The sequence below is a fragment of the Chrysemys picta genome, chromosome 1 (genome assembly GCF_011386835.1).
Source record: "Chrysemys picta bellii isolate R12L10 chromosome 1, ASM1138683v2, whole genome shotgun sequence".
In the NCBI taxonomy this organism is placed as follows: Eukaryota; Metazoa; Chordata; order Testudines; family Emydidae; genus Chrysemys; species Chrysemys picta.
In genome coordinates, this window is record NC_088791.1 from 359,085,386 (window position 1) to 359,098,573 (window position 13,188).

The following is a 13,188-nucleotide window of genomic DNA, read 5'->3' on the forward strand; positions in this document are numbered from 1 at the left end:
CACTAACTTCAGTGGGCTTGGATCAGGCCCAGATATAGGCCCAATAAAAAGATGGCTCCTGCTGTCCCTGCATCAGAGTGTGGAAAGGAGAGGCTCTTTGCTGTGGCATTATTTCCTCCAGGTGCAGAATGGACAGTAGGGGATTTCCACTTCAGTTCCTGGAGATTTAGGGAAGCTGATCCCCATTCTGTGGCCTCACCCTCACAGCTGGCATGAGAGGCAGCAATTGGGCTCGAGACATGGCCCTTAAAATCTGCCTTCAAGTTGATTCTCCCTAATTCTCCATCTTGGATGAAGAATAACATTTCCTTTCCCCACTATGGCAGATCATTTTGGTTTTGCGCTGCCCATTTCAATGTTTAAAATTTTCCAGGATTAGGAAGGAATGAGGAGATACAGATACATGCTCTTTAATGCTTTTGGGGGTGCAATTCTCCCCCGGGCTGAGGGTCAGCAAAAAGTCATGTACCTCTTACATCCCACTAAAATCCAGAGCCTTGGAGAGTGCAATGAAATTTTGCAATGAATGTGAAGAGCTGTAATTTTTCCTGCTGTCTCCAGTGGAGCACAAGCAGCGGCGGCTCCAGGCACCAGCGCTCCAAGCGCGTACCTGGGGCGGCAAGCCGCGGGGGGTGCCCTGCCGGTCGCTGCGAGGGCGGCAGTCAGGCTGCCTTCGGCGGCGCGCCTGTGGGAGGTCCGCCGGTCCCGTGGATTCGGCGGTAATTCGGCGGCGGGTACGCCAAATCTGCGGGACCGGCGGACCTCCCGCAGGCGCACCACTGAAGGCAGCCTGCCTGCCGTGCTTGGGGCGGCAAAAAAGCTAGAGCCTCCCCTGAGCGCAAGCATGTAGATTAAAATTTAAATCTTTGACAGAGGATTTAAGTAATATTGGAGCACAATGTGATATTTTGAATACAGCTAAACTTTGTGTTGCCCACTAGACTAAGAAGTATATTGTGATATTGATTGATGACCATCAAGCCTGTAATCTTAGCTTTGTGAACTTCTTTCTCCATCTTTGTTCATAGCTCAAGTATTGGAGGAAACCAATGATTGTGAAATTAGTTAAGAGTCCCAACTTCTAAAGCAAGTAAACTTCGGGCTTAAAATGTGTTGGGTTTTATGGGCCAGATCTTCAGCTGCTATAAATCGACAGCTCCATTGACTTGAATGAAGTATTCTGATTTCCAGCAGCTGCGGATCTGACTCAACAAAGGTATTATTCAAATGGAACGCGTATGCGATGGGCAGTGTTCAATGTGGGTTTTTTTAGAAGCACCATAACTGAATTTTGGGTTGGCAAATATTGTGATACATGTATATTTGTTTGGATTTTTAGGTGCTTTATCATTCCACTCTTGGTGCCGTCATTGTGTCAGATTAGTTTTGTCGCCTCTTTTCTCTTTACAAACATTAACTAAGTAACCTTCCTCATCCCTGGGAGGTACAGAAGGGTCAGTATCATCCCTTTTTGATACATGGGGAAACTGAGGCACGGGGCGGGGACGTGAGTTGCCCAGCATCACACAGTGAGTGAGTGGCAAAGCCAGGATGAGAAATCTATTTCTGGTTTCCAGTCCCATACTCAAACCATTAGACCACACTGCTTATCATTTGCATAGTTTTGAGTATATTTATTGACTTTATTAAAACAACAAAGTTCCAAAAGGAACCCCCAAACCTTTGCTAATATACAATTTGAGTCGAGGATTTATTTCCGTATTTAAAAGAACTAGATTCATTACAGCTGAGCATTTACATGCTAAAAGGGAAGGCAATTCTCAACTGAGGTTCTGGCACCAACCTTTAATCTGACCCCAGCTACTTCTCATTTTGTAGAATCACAGAACTGTGGGGCTGGACGGCTCCTCAAGAAATCATCCAGTCCAGCCACCTACGCTGAGGCAGGACCAAGCAGGGTGCGATTCCCTGCTTGAGGAGACATCCCTGCGCTAGCTGTCATCAAGCTAGCGTGTTAAATAGCAGCGTGGCTGCGACAGTTCAGGCAGTGGCTTGGGCTAGCCGCCGGAGTACGTACTCATGAGGTCCGGGTGGGGTTGTACTCGGGGTGGCTAGCCCCTCTCACCGCTGTCCATGCTATCCTTGCAACAGTTCTATTTTAGCAAGCCAGTGCAAATATGTGTATCATAGAATCATAGATTATAGGACTGGAAGGGACCTCGAGAGGTCATCGAGTCCAGTCCCCTGCCCGCATGGCAGGACCAAATACTGTCTAGACCATCCCTGATAGACATTTATCTAACCTACTCTTAAATATCTCCAAAGACGGAGATTCCACAACCTCCCTAGGCAATTTGTTCCAGTGTTTAACCACCCTGACAGTTAGGAACTTTTTCCTAATGTCCAACCTAGACCTCCCTTGCTGCAGTTTAAACCCATTGTTTCTGGTTCTATCCTTAGAGGCTAAGGTGAACAAGTTCTCTCCCTCCTCCTCATGACACCCTTTTAGATACCTGAAAACTGCTATCATGTCCCCTCTCAGTCTTCTCTTCTCCAAACTAAACAAACCCAGTTCTTTCAGCCTTCCTTCATAGGTCATGTTCTCAAGACCTTTAATCATTCTTGTTGCTCTTCTTTGGACCCTTTCCAATTTCTCCACATCTTTTTTAAAATGCGGCGCCCAGAACTGGACACAATACTCCAGCTGAGGCCTAACCAGAGCAGAGTAGAGCGGAAGAATGACTTCTCGTGTCTTGCTCACAACACACCTGCTAATGCATCCCAGAATCATGTTTGCTTTTTTTGCAACAGCATCACACTGTTGACTCATATTTAGCTTGTGGTCCACTATAACCCCTAGATCCCTTTCTGCCGTACTCCTTCCTAGACAGTCTTTTCCCATTCTGTATGTGTGAAATTGATTTTTCCTTCCTAAGTGGAGCACTTTGCATTTGTCTTTGTTAAACTTCATCCTGTTTAACTCAGACCATTTCTCCAATTTGTCCAGATCATTTTGAATTATGACCCTGTCCTCCAAAGTAGTTGCAATCCCTCCCAGTTTGGTATCATCCGCAAACTTAATAAGCGTACTTTCTATGCCAATATCTAAGTCATTGATGAAGATATTGAACAGAGCCGGTCCCAAAACAGACCCCTGCGGAACCCCACTCGTTACGCCTTTCCAGCAGGATTGGGAACCATTAATAACAACTCTCTGACTACGGTTATCCAGCCAGTTATGCACCCACCTTATAGTAGCCCCATCTAATTTGTATTTGCCTAGTTTATCGATAAGAATATCATGCGAGACCGTATCAAATGCCTTACTAAAGTCTAGGTATACCACATCCACCGCTTCACCCTTATCCACAAGGCTCGTTATCCTATCAAAGAAAGCTATCAGATTGGTTTGACATGATTTGTTCTTCACAAATCCATGCTGGCTGTTCCCTATCACCTTACCACCTTCCAAGTGTTTGCAGATGATTTCCTTAATTACTTGCTCCATTATCTTCCCTGGCACAGAAGTTAAACTAACTGGTCTGTAGTTACCTGGGTTGTTTTTATTTCCCTTTTTATAGATGGGCACTATATTTGCCCTTTTCCAGTCTTCTGGAATCTCTCCCGTCTCCCATGACTTTCCAAAGATAATAGCTAGAGGCTCAGATACCTCCTCTATTAGCTCCTTGAGTATTCTAGGATGCATTTCATCAGGCCCGGGTGACTTGCAGGCATCTAACTTTTCTAAGTGATTTTTAACTTGTTCGTTTTTTATTTTATCCGCTAAACCTACCCCCTTCCCATTAGCATTCACTATGTTAGGCATTCCTTCAGACTTCTCGGTGAAGACCGAAACAAAGAAGTCATTAAGCATCTCTGCCATTTCCAAGTTTCCTGTTACTGTTTCTCCCTCTTCACTAAGCAGTGGGCTTACCCTGTCTTTGGTCTTCCTCTTGCTTCTAATGTATTGATAAAAAGTCTTCTTGTTTCCTTTTATTCCCGTAGCTAGTTTGAGCTCATTTTGTGCCTTTGCCTTTCTAATCTTGCCCCTGCATTCCTGTGTTGTTTGCCTATATTCATCCTTTGTAATCTGTCCTAGTTTCCATTTTTTATATGACTCCTTTTTATTTTTTAGATCATGCAAGATCTCGTGGTTAAGCCAAGGTGGTCTTTTGCCACATTTTCTATCTTTCCTAACCAGCGGAATAGCTTGCTTTTGGGCCCTTAATAGTGTCCCTTTGAAAAACTGCCAACTCTCCTCAGTTGTTTTTCCCCTCAGTCTTGAGTCCCATGGGACCTTACCTATCAGCTCTCTGAGCTTCCCAAAATCTGCCTTCCTGAAATCCATTGTCTCTATTTTGCTGTTCTCCCTTCTACCCTTCGTTAGAATTGCAAACTCTATGATTTCATGATCACTTTCAACTAGGCTGCCTTCTACTTTCACATTCTCAACGAGTTCCTCCCTATTTGTTAAAATCAAGTCTAGAACAGCTTCCCCCCTAGTAGCTTTTTCAACCTTCTGAAATAAAAAGTTGTCTCCAATGCAGTCCAAGAATTTGTTGGATAGTCTGTGCCCCGCTGTGTTATTTTCCCAACATATATCCGGATAGTTGAAGTCCCCCATCACCACCAAATCTTGGGCTTTGGATGATTTTGTTAGTTGCTTGAAAAAAGCCTCATCCACCTCTTCCACCTGGTTAGGTGGCCTGTAGTAGACTCCTAGCATGACATCTCCCTTGTTTTTTGCCCCTTTAAGCCTAACCCAGAGACTCTCAACACTTCCGTCTCCTATGTCCATCTCTACCTCAGTCCAAGTGTGTACATTTTTAATATATAAGGCAACACCTCCTCCCTTTTTCCCCTGTCTATCCTTCCTGAGCAAGCTGTACCCATCCACACCAACATTCCAATCATGTGTATTATCCCACCAAGTTTCAGTGATGCCAACAATGTCATAGTTGTATTTATTTATTTATTAGCACTTCCAGTTCTTCCTGCTTATTCCCCATACTTCTCGCATTTGTATATAGGCATCTAAGATACTGGTTTGATCTTTCCTCCCAGTTTTGTCCTGACTCTCCTTTCTCTCTGCCAGTATAGCCCACACTCCCTCTTGTTTCCGACCCATCTCCCCGGTCTCCATGTTCCCCACTTACCTGTGGGCTTTGCTCACCTGTCCCCGTCGAACCTATAGTTCCTAGGAACCCCAGTCACGAACCTGTGCCTTCCTAAGCTCTATTTAAACCATTGGTGTGTCTTTCCACACACAAGTGAATCCGTCACTCCCTGACAGACCTACCATGAGGGGGCTCCTGGCACTCAGTCACGCTGGTGTGTTGTTTGAATCTAGCTCTGCAGTGGAGGCTATACAGATGCTGCTTCTCTGTGTTGGCTGCCGTTCCGAGCTGACTGTTATGGAGAAGGAGCAAGGCTGGATCCTCTTACAAAGCCCCCAAGATCACCTCCGTGGGGTGAGCCTGCTGGCCAGGTAATACACAAGCGTTTTCCATGCAGTCAGTCCTGCTAGTGGGGGCAATTCCAGAATGAAACAGTCCTCACTTCTGGGCTGCCATGTGGCCCCAAGCTGACCCCTCACCCCCTTGTTGCAGAATGTGCTTCTTCCCTTACTAACAAAGGTATTTCTGCTTTGTGTCACAGAGCCGTGGTGCACTATGCTTGCCCTGAGACCACAAGGATGCTGCTGGACCTAGTGATCCCGCTCCTCGACAGAGGTGATAAGAAACACAGGCTGACCAGGATGGCCTTCTTTGTAGAAGTAAGTTTCATTAGCTGATGAGAGCAATTGGGTCTTGTGTCCTAGATGAGTGAGCAACTCCTTAAATCAAGCCTTTGAGACTCATTATTGCGCTACATAAACGATGAGCTTTATTGGTCATGTCCACATTGCCAGGTGTCCATGCAGCACTGACTAGGCTCCACCAGTCCTGTCCCAGCACGCTCAGTGTAAAATCTGAGATGGATCCTTTAGGGGATCATTGGTTGCTCCAAAGTTGTAATCAGGAGCCTGATGGGAATATCCAAGAAACTAAGGTTCTGTAGAACAGCATCAGCCTGGACTCTCCCGAAGGGCAGCTGGGTCTCCTGTCGGCATCAGCCTTTCTGCAGGTCCATGAAAGGTTCCTCCCTGCGAAGTCACTAAGGAAAAGCAAAGAGGGGCATTGAGAGTGGGTATGGAGGAGAGAGGATCATGGTAAAAGCTCCCCCAGATGCAGGATCATTAGCTCTGAATGTGGTGAGCAATCTTTAACCTTCTCTATTGGATGGGTTAGTTAGAGGCACATCACCAGGAATGAGGTGGCTCTATAGTCCATCGCTAGGTTGTCCTCCCCATTTCCACGGTTTCTGTCTGGCTAGTTCCTATTGACAGTTTTCAGGGATTGTCTCCTCATCTAACTCATTAAGGGATGGGGTTTAATTCTCTCCTCACCAGGAGTCCAATCCTGGGCCCATTGCGATCAATGGCAAAACTTCCACTGACTTCAGTGGGGTCAGGATTTCAACTCAGGGGTTTGATTTCTCAGTCCCAGCTTTCGCGTTATCTCAGAGCGGCTTGTTCTGCTTCACAGGGTCACCAGGAGGGGTTCGGCTGCTCTTGGCAAACCCCCAGATGCACAAGAGTCCGCCATACAAATGGTCACTGAACAGTTTGTTGCCCTACATGTTCTCCTGGAGGGTAGAGCAGCTCTGCTAACGCCTATGGCTGAGTCTAGTGCTAACGGCCAGTCAAAGCCCCAGGAAGTCAGGGGGAGGACTGGGTGTCACACACAAAGTGGGGCTGATGTATAGCAATGGTACAACATGGAGGTTATGATGCCTCTCCACAGAACTGACACACAAAGTTCTCCGGTAAGCACCTGTTGCTGATTCGCTCTGTGTTGTTTTCAGCTTCTGCGTTGCAAAGAGGCCAAGAAGCTCCCACATCCAGACACTTTGGACCGTCTCGAGGAGTGGACAAAACACCCCAGCCCAGTTTTCCGTTCACTTGGTCTAAGAGGACTCGGCATCCTGGCAACCCAACCAGGGAAGGTGAGAGCCCAGGCTTGGTTAACTGGAAAACGAACGGGGTGGCTGTGACCCAGTGGACTGAGTTCTGGGCAGGCAGTGAGGCACAGTGTTCTGAGCCCACCTCTGCTGCTGACTTGCTGACCCTCTCGGTGCCTCCATTTCCCCAGCAGGAACGGGGATCACAACGGCCCCTCAATGCAGATCTTTCCTCAGAGTATTTTAGATGGGATTTTACTGCTTGGATTTCAGGTGGACGTTATCATTCTCCTAGGGCTATCACACGTCCGGGTTTCCCCGGACATGTCCGGCTTTTCACTCTTTAAATAGCCGTCCGGGGGGGATTTCTAAAAATCTAAAAATGTCCAGGATTTCCCCCCAGTCGGCTATTTATCGACCGAAAAGCGGCTGACAGGGCGGCCGAGCACCGCTCGCATCGGGGCCTCGGCAGCCAAAGCCCCTTCCCAGCTCCCCGCATCCCCTGCAGCCTTAGCACGCCGCCCGGCAGCACTGGGGGGGCGGGGCTGTGCGCCTGTGAGGGAACGCGGGGGCGGGGCTGGCAGCGACGGCCAGAGCCCCTCCCCCACTTCCCCCCCCACCCCCCACAGCCTCAGCACACCGCTCGGCAGCACTCGGGCGGGGCGCTCCTTGGGGCGTGGAGCCAGACACCTGCTCTAAGCCGAGTGGCACGGTAAGGGGGCCGGGGAGTTGGAGAAGGGAGGCAGTCAGGGGACAGGGAGCGGGGGGGGGGTTGGATGGGTCGGGAATTCGGGGGGGGCTGTCAGGGGGGCAGGGGTGTGGAGAGGGGTTAGGACAGTCAGGGACAGGGAGCAGGGGGCATTAGATGGGTTGGGGGTTCTGGGGGTCTGTCAGGGGGCGGGATGTGGGAGGGAGAGACTAGGGGGCAGGGCTACCCCCCCCCAATGGAGTGTCCTCTCAATGAAAGTTCAGATATGGTAACCCTAATTCTCCCCCATGCAAATTACCCCAGCAGCATTCCTGTTCCTTCTTGTAGAGACCAATCCTGGTGCTGTCACAAAGGAAGACCTTGATTGGGCTAAAGACCTTAGCGAGCACACAAGGCCCTGTCTCATAGCCCCCTCCAGTGGCAAGACCCAACATTGCAGCACTGCCTCAGTTTTCCCCTCCTCGGCTTGACTTCACAAATACCTCGTTCAATAACACCCTTATTCAGGCTCATTTATTAAGACAAACAAGCCTTTGAAGGCCAAAGATAAAACCCTCAGAATCAAACCTGACAATGTCCAACAGACTAAAAATCAGAAACAGGATCTTCTGCCATTACCACATCTCCTCTTCTGAGCTCACTCAACAAAGGTTCCACCCTGTCCTTAGTAAACATAAGAAAACTTAACTTTGGCCCCCTTCCTGGGCACCCCTTCTGCAAGCTCTTTGCCCCCAGGCTCTGCGGAGTTCTTTGTTCTCTTGGGGGAGGACTGCTTCCCAAGACTTCCTCCCTGGAGACCCTTTTCCCCCATCAGATTCCCCCTGCCTTCCCTCCCAGGGTACTCTAGGAGCCACTACCCCCTGCTCCTGCTTCCCCTTCCTTCCTGACAGCCCAAAATAGTTCTCTCCTCCTCCGCTGCATCTGATTAATGCATGGGGCTGGCTGGCCCCAAAGTCTCCGGCCCTGAGAGAGGCAGAGCACTCTCTTAAAGAGTGTTTGTGACCCTGCCCCCAAATGATATTTCAATGCCTTGCACTATCAGGTCCAAGTTTCTCAAATTTTGCAGAGGGTTCAGCTCTCACCTAGGACTCCCCATGGGCCAGGTTTGATTTTTTCCCCAAGTTTCACCATTTGGGGGATTGTCTGCATGGGAAAAGAAGGTGGCTAGAAGGTTTCGTTTGTTTGTTGGTAAGTGGAAAAACTGTCCTACAGCTCAGAGACGCAATCTCCCCAGGAAAAAATCACAATTGACTGGGGAGACAGCATGGAACATTTCCATCCAAAAAGGGAATGTTTTTAGGAGCGTATCAAAAGGAGCAACTAGAATGGAAACTGTGTACCAGCCTTAACTATGGAGATTGCTACCAGCATCTGCTATAATAATAATGAATAGCACGTAGAAAAGAGAGAAAAGCCCCGAAGCAAACCACAGCTTTGCCCACCCTACACCAGAACGACCCAGGACACGGTTAGGATTCACTGATTGCCTCGTCAGGCATCCCCATCGATTCTAAAGCACCACGCCTCCGACTGTGGAGACGGAGCTTCTCTCTGACTTGGTGCCACGGGGTAGAATAAACACAGCCCTGGCACTGTGGCTTGTACTCACTGGAGTGCTGGGAGATCTGATGAGCCCCCGCATGTGTGTGTGTGTGTAGGTGGAACAAGTCAAGGCCCTGCTGCCTGCCATCCTTTGGAGCTCGGATGAGATGGATGATGGGAATATTCTGGAGGCCATCTCAGCTGTTCAGAACCTTCTGCAGAGCCTGGATGGGAGTGAGCGCACCAGCGTGGCCAGGAAGCTAATCCCCTTACTCGATGCTGTAAGTCAGGGGCTCTTGACCTGCCCATCCCCAGCCAGGCAGTGTTGTGACTCTGGAGTCGTAGTGGTGGCATATCTGACCTGATCAGTTCCGAGCCATTGCCTGGGCCTCAGGCACTGGTGACACCTTGGTCTCTCGTGTTCTCTGTGTGTGGCATGCAACCGTTTGGTCTCCTGAGGACTGATATGCTTTAATCTAACTCAAGTTAACATGCTCAATGTAGTGGTCATGGGGTGAAATGTAATGTCCTGTGCTTTGGAGTCTAGATGAATGAATGGCCCTTAAATGCTATGAAACTATGAAAGTGTTGAACCCATTAAAGAAACCCTCCAAAGAGCCCTTCACTGTGGATGGAGTCAGCACTTACAGGAGGCCTCCAGGGAAATTTAGGAACCACTGTCCTAACCTGTGTTGTCTGCCCCTCCACCCAAACCTTTCTGCAAATGGGTGCCCTCTTGGTGGGCAGACCATGGACTTATTAGTCAGACTGGCCCCTATCTGTGGTTTGCATTGTGCCGAGCTCACCCTGTAAGGAGAGTGTGAAGCTCCCTCGGTGAGATCCCCTCATGGTTGTGTGTCCATCACAGGTGAGACCCCAGGTGCGCTCTGCTGCCATCATGCTCTTTACGAAGTTGCTTAACACAGTGACGAGGAGGCAGAAGCCCCTGCTGCAGGAGGAAGTGACCCGCAGCCTGGTCCCACTGCTCCTTCACTTACAGGACGAGGACCCTGACGTGGGCAAGGTGAGTCCCGCTGCCATGTGCTCCCTGGTGCAGCAGGCCCTGACTGCTCCAGCTCTCCTGCTAGGTCTGTCTCCAGAGCCGCCTCCCAAAAGTGAAAAATCTCAGCCCTCCCTCTTACCCAAGCAGTTCCCTGGCCTTCAATGGACACACAAGTGGAGATGTTTTATTTCAGAAGGTTGAAAAAGCTACTAGGGGGGAAGCTGTTCTAGACTTGATTTTAACAAATAGGGAGGAACTCGTTGAGAATTTGAAAGTAGAAGGCAGCCTGGGTGAAAGTGATCATGAAATCATAGAGTTTGCAATTCTAAGGAAGGGTAGAAGGGAGAACAGCAAAATAGAGACAATGGATTTCAGGAAGGCAGATTTTGGGAAGCTCAGAGAGCTGATAGGTAAGATCCCATGGGAATCAAGACTGAGGGGAAAAACAACTGAGGAGAGTTGGCAGTTTTTCAAAGGGACACTAGTAAGGGCCCAAAAGCAAGCTATTCCGCTGGTTAGGAAAGATAGAAAATGTGGCAAAAGACCACCTTGGCTTAATCACGAGATCTTGCATGATCTAAAAAATAAAAAGGAGTCATATAAAAAATGGAAACTAGGACAGATTACAAAGGATGAATATAGGCAAACAACACAGGAATGCAGGGGCAAGATTAGAAAGGCAAAGGCACAAAATGAGCTCAAACTAGCTACGGGAATAAAGGGAAACAAGAAGACTTTTTATCAATACATTAGAAGCAAGAGGAAGACCAAAGACAGGGTAGGCCCACTGCTTAGTGAAGAGGGAGAAACAGTAACAGGAAACTTGGAAATGGCAGAGATGCTTAATGACTTCTTTGTTTCGGTCTTCACCGAGAAGTCTGAAGGAATGCCTAACATAGTGAATGCTAATGGGAAGGGGGTAGGTTTAGCAGATAAAATAAAAAAAGAATAAGTTAAAAATCACTTAGAAAAGTTAGATGCCTGCAAGTCACCAGGGCCTGATGAAATGCATCCTAGAATATTCAAGGAGCTAATAGAGGAGGTATCTGAGCCTCTAGCTATTATCTTTGGAAAATCATGGGAGACGGGAGAGATTCCAGAAGACTGGAAAAGGGCAAATATAGTGCCCATCTATAAAAAGGGAAATAAAAACAACCCAGGAAACTACAGACCAGTTAGTTTAACTTCTGTGCCAGGGAAGATAATGGAGCAAGTAATTAAGGAAATCATCTCCAAACACTTGGAAGGTGGTAAGGTGATAGGGAACAGCCAGCATGGATTTGTGAAGAACAAATCATGTCAAACCAATCTGATAGCTTTCTTTGATAGGATAACGAGCCTTGTGGATAAGGGTGAAGCTGTGGATGTGGTATACCTAGACTTTAGTAAGGCATTTGATATGGTCTCGCATGATATTCTTATCGATAAACTAGGCAAATACAATTTAGATGGGGCTACTATAAGGTGGGTGCATAACTGGCTGGATAACCGTACTCAGAGTTGTTATTAATGGTTCCCAATCCTGCTGGAAAGGCATAACGAGTGGGGTACCGCAGGGGTATGTTTTGGGACCGGCGCTGTTCAATATCTTCATCAACGACTTAGATGTTGGCATAGAAAGTATGCTTATTAAGTTTGCGGATGTACCAAACTGGGAGGGATTGCAACTGCTTTGGAGGACAGGGTCATAATTCAAAATGATCTGGACAAATTGGAGAAATGGTCTGAGTTAAACAGGATGAAGTTTAACAAAGACAAATGCAAAGTGCTCCACTTAGGAAGGAAAAATCAGTTTCACACATACAGAATGGGAAGAGACTGTCTAGGAAGGAGTACGGCAGAAAGGGATCTAGGGGTTATAGTGGACCACAAGCTAAATACTAGTCAACAGTGTGATGCTGTTGCAAAAAAAGCAAACATGATTCTGGGATGTATTAACAGGTGTGTTGTGAGCAAGACACGAGAAGTCATTCTGCCGCTCTACTCTGCTCTGGTTAGGCCTCAGCTGGAGTATTGTGTCCAGTTCTGGGCACCGCATTTTAAAAAAGATATAGAGAAATTGGAAAGGGTCCAGAGAAGAGCAACAAGAATGATTAAAGGTCTTGAGAACATGACCTATGAAGGAAGGCTGAAAGAATTGGGTTTGTTTAGTTTGGAAAAGAGAAGACTGAGAGGGGACATGATAGCAGTTTTCAGGTATTTAAAAGGGTGTCATAAGGAGGAGGGAGAAAACTTGTTCACCTTAGCCTCTAAGGATAGAACCAGAAGCAATGGGTTTAAACTGCAGCAAGGGAGGTCTAGGTTGGACATTAGGAAAAAGTTCCTAACTGTCAGGGTGGTTAAACACTGGAATAAATTGCCTAGGGAGGTTGTGGAATCTCCATCTCTGGAGATATTTAAGAGTAGGTTAGATATATGTCTATCAGGGATGGTCTAGACAGTATTTGGTCCTGCCATGCGGGCAGGGGACTGGACTCGATGACCTCTCGAGGTCCGTTCCAGTCCTAGAATCTATGAATCTATGAATCTATGTTTTATGGCTCCCAGCAGCCACTTCCTAAGTTACTGAACTGCAGCCACCATGAAGATCAAACTCCAGGAGCCTCCACTAATAGGAACAAAGAGACACCAAGGGTCAGCAGGATACCATGTGACCCCCACATTCCTTTCCCTCATTGATCATTTCAGCTGGCTTTTCACTACAGAGTGACCACAGATTCCAGCTCTTCTCATGATGCAAACTCTCCTTGTCCCATCTTGTGTTGCAGAGGTGTCAGAAAGCCTTGGCTGGGTGTTTTCAGCTCCTGGGATGGTCTTGTCCTAAGCAGATTAACAGCAAGAAGGCTTGGCACACCCATCCCCAGGTGGTGGACAAGATCTGCCAGCACTCTGTAAGTGAACAATCGGCTTCTCGTGAGTGCTGCTTCTAGACGTGGGACCAGAAACGTGTTCCCTCACTCACTGCTCTGAT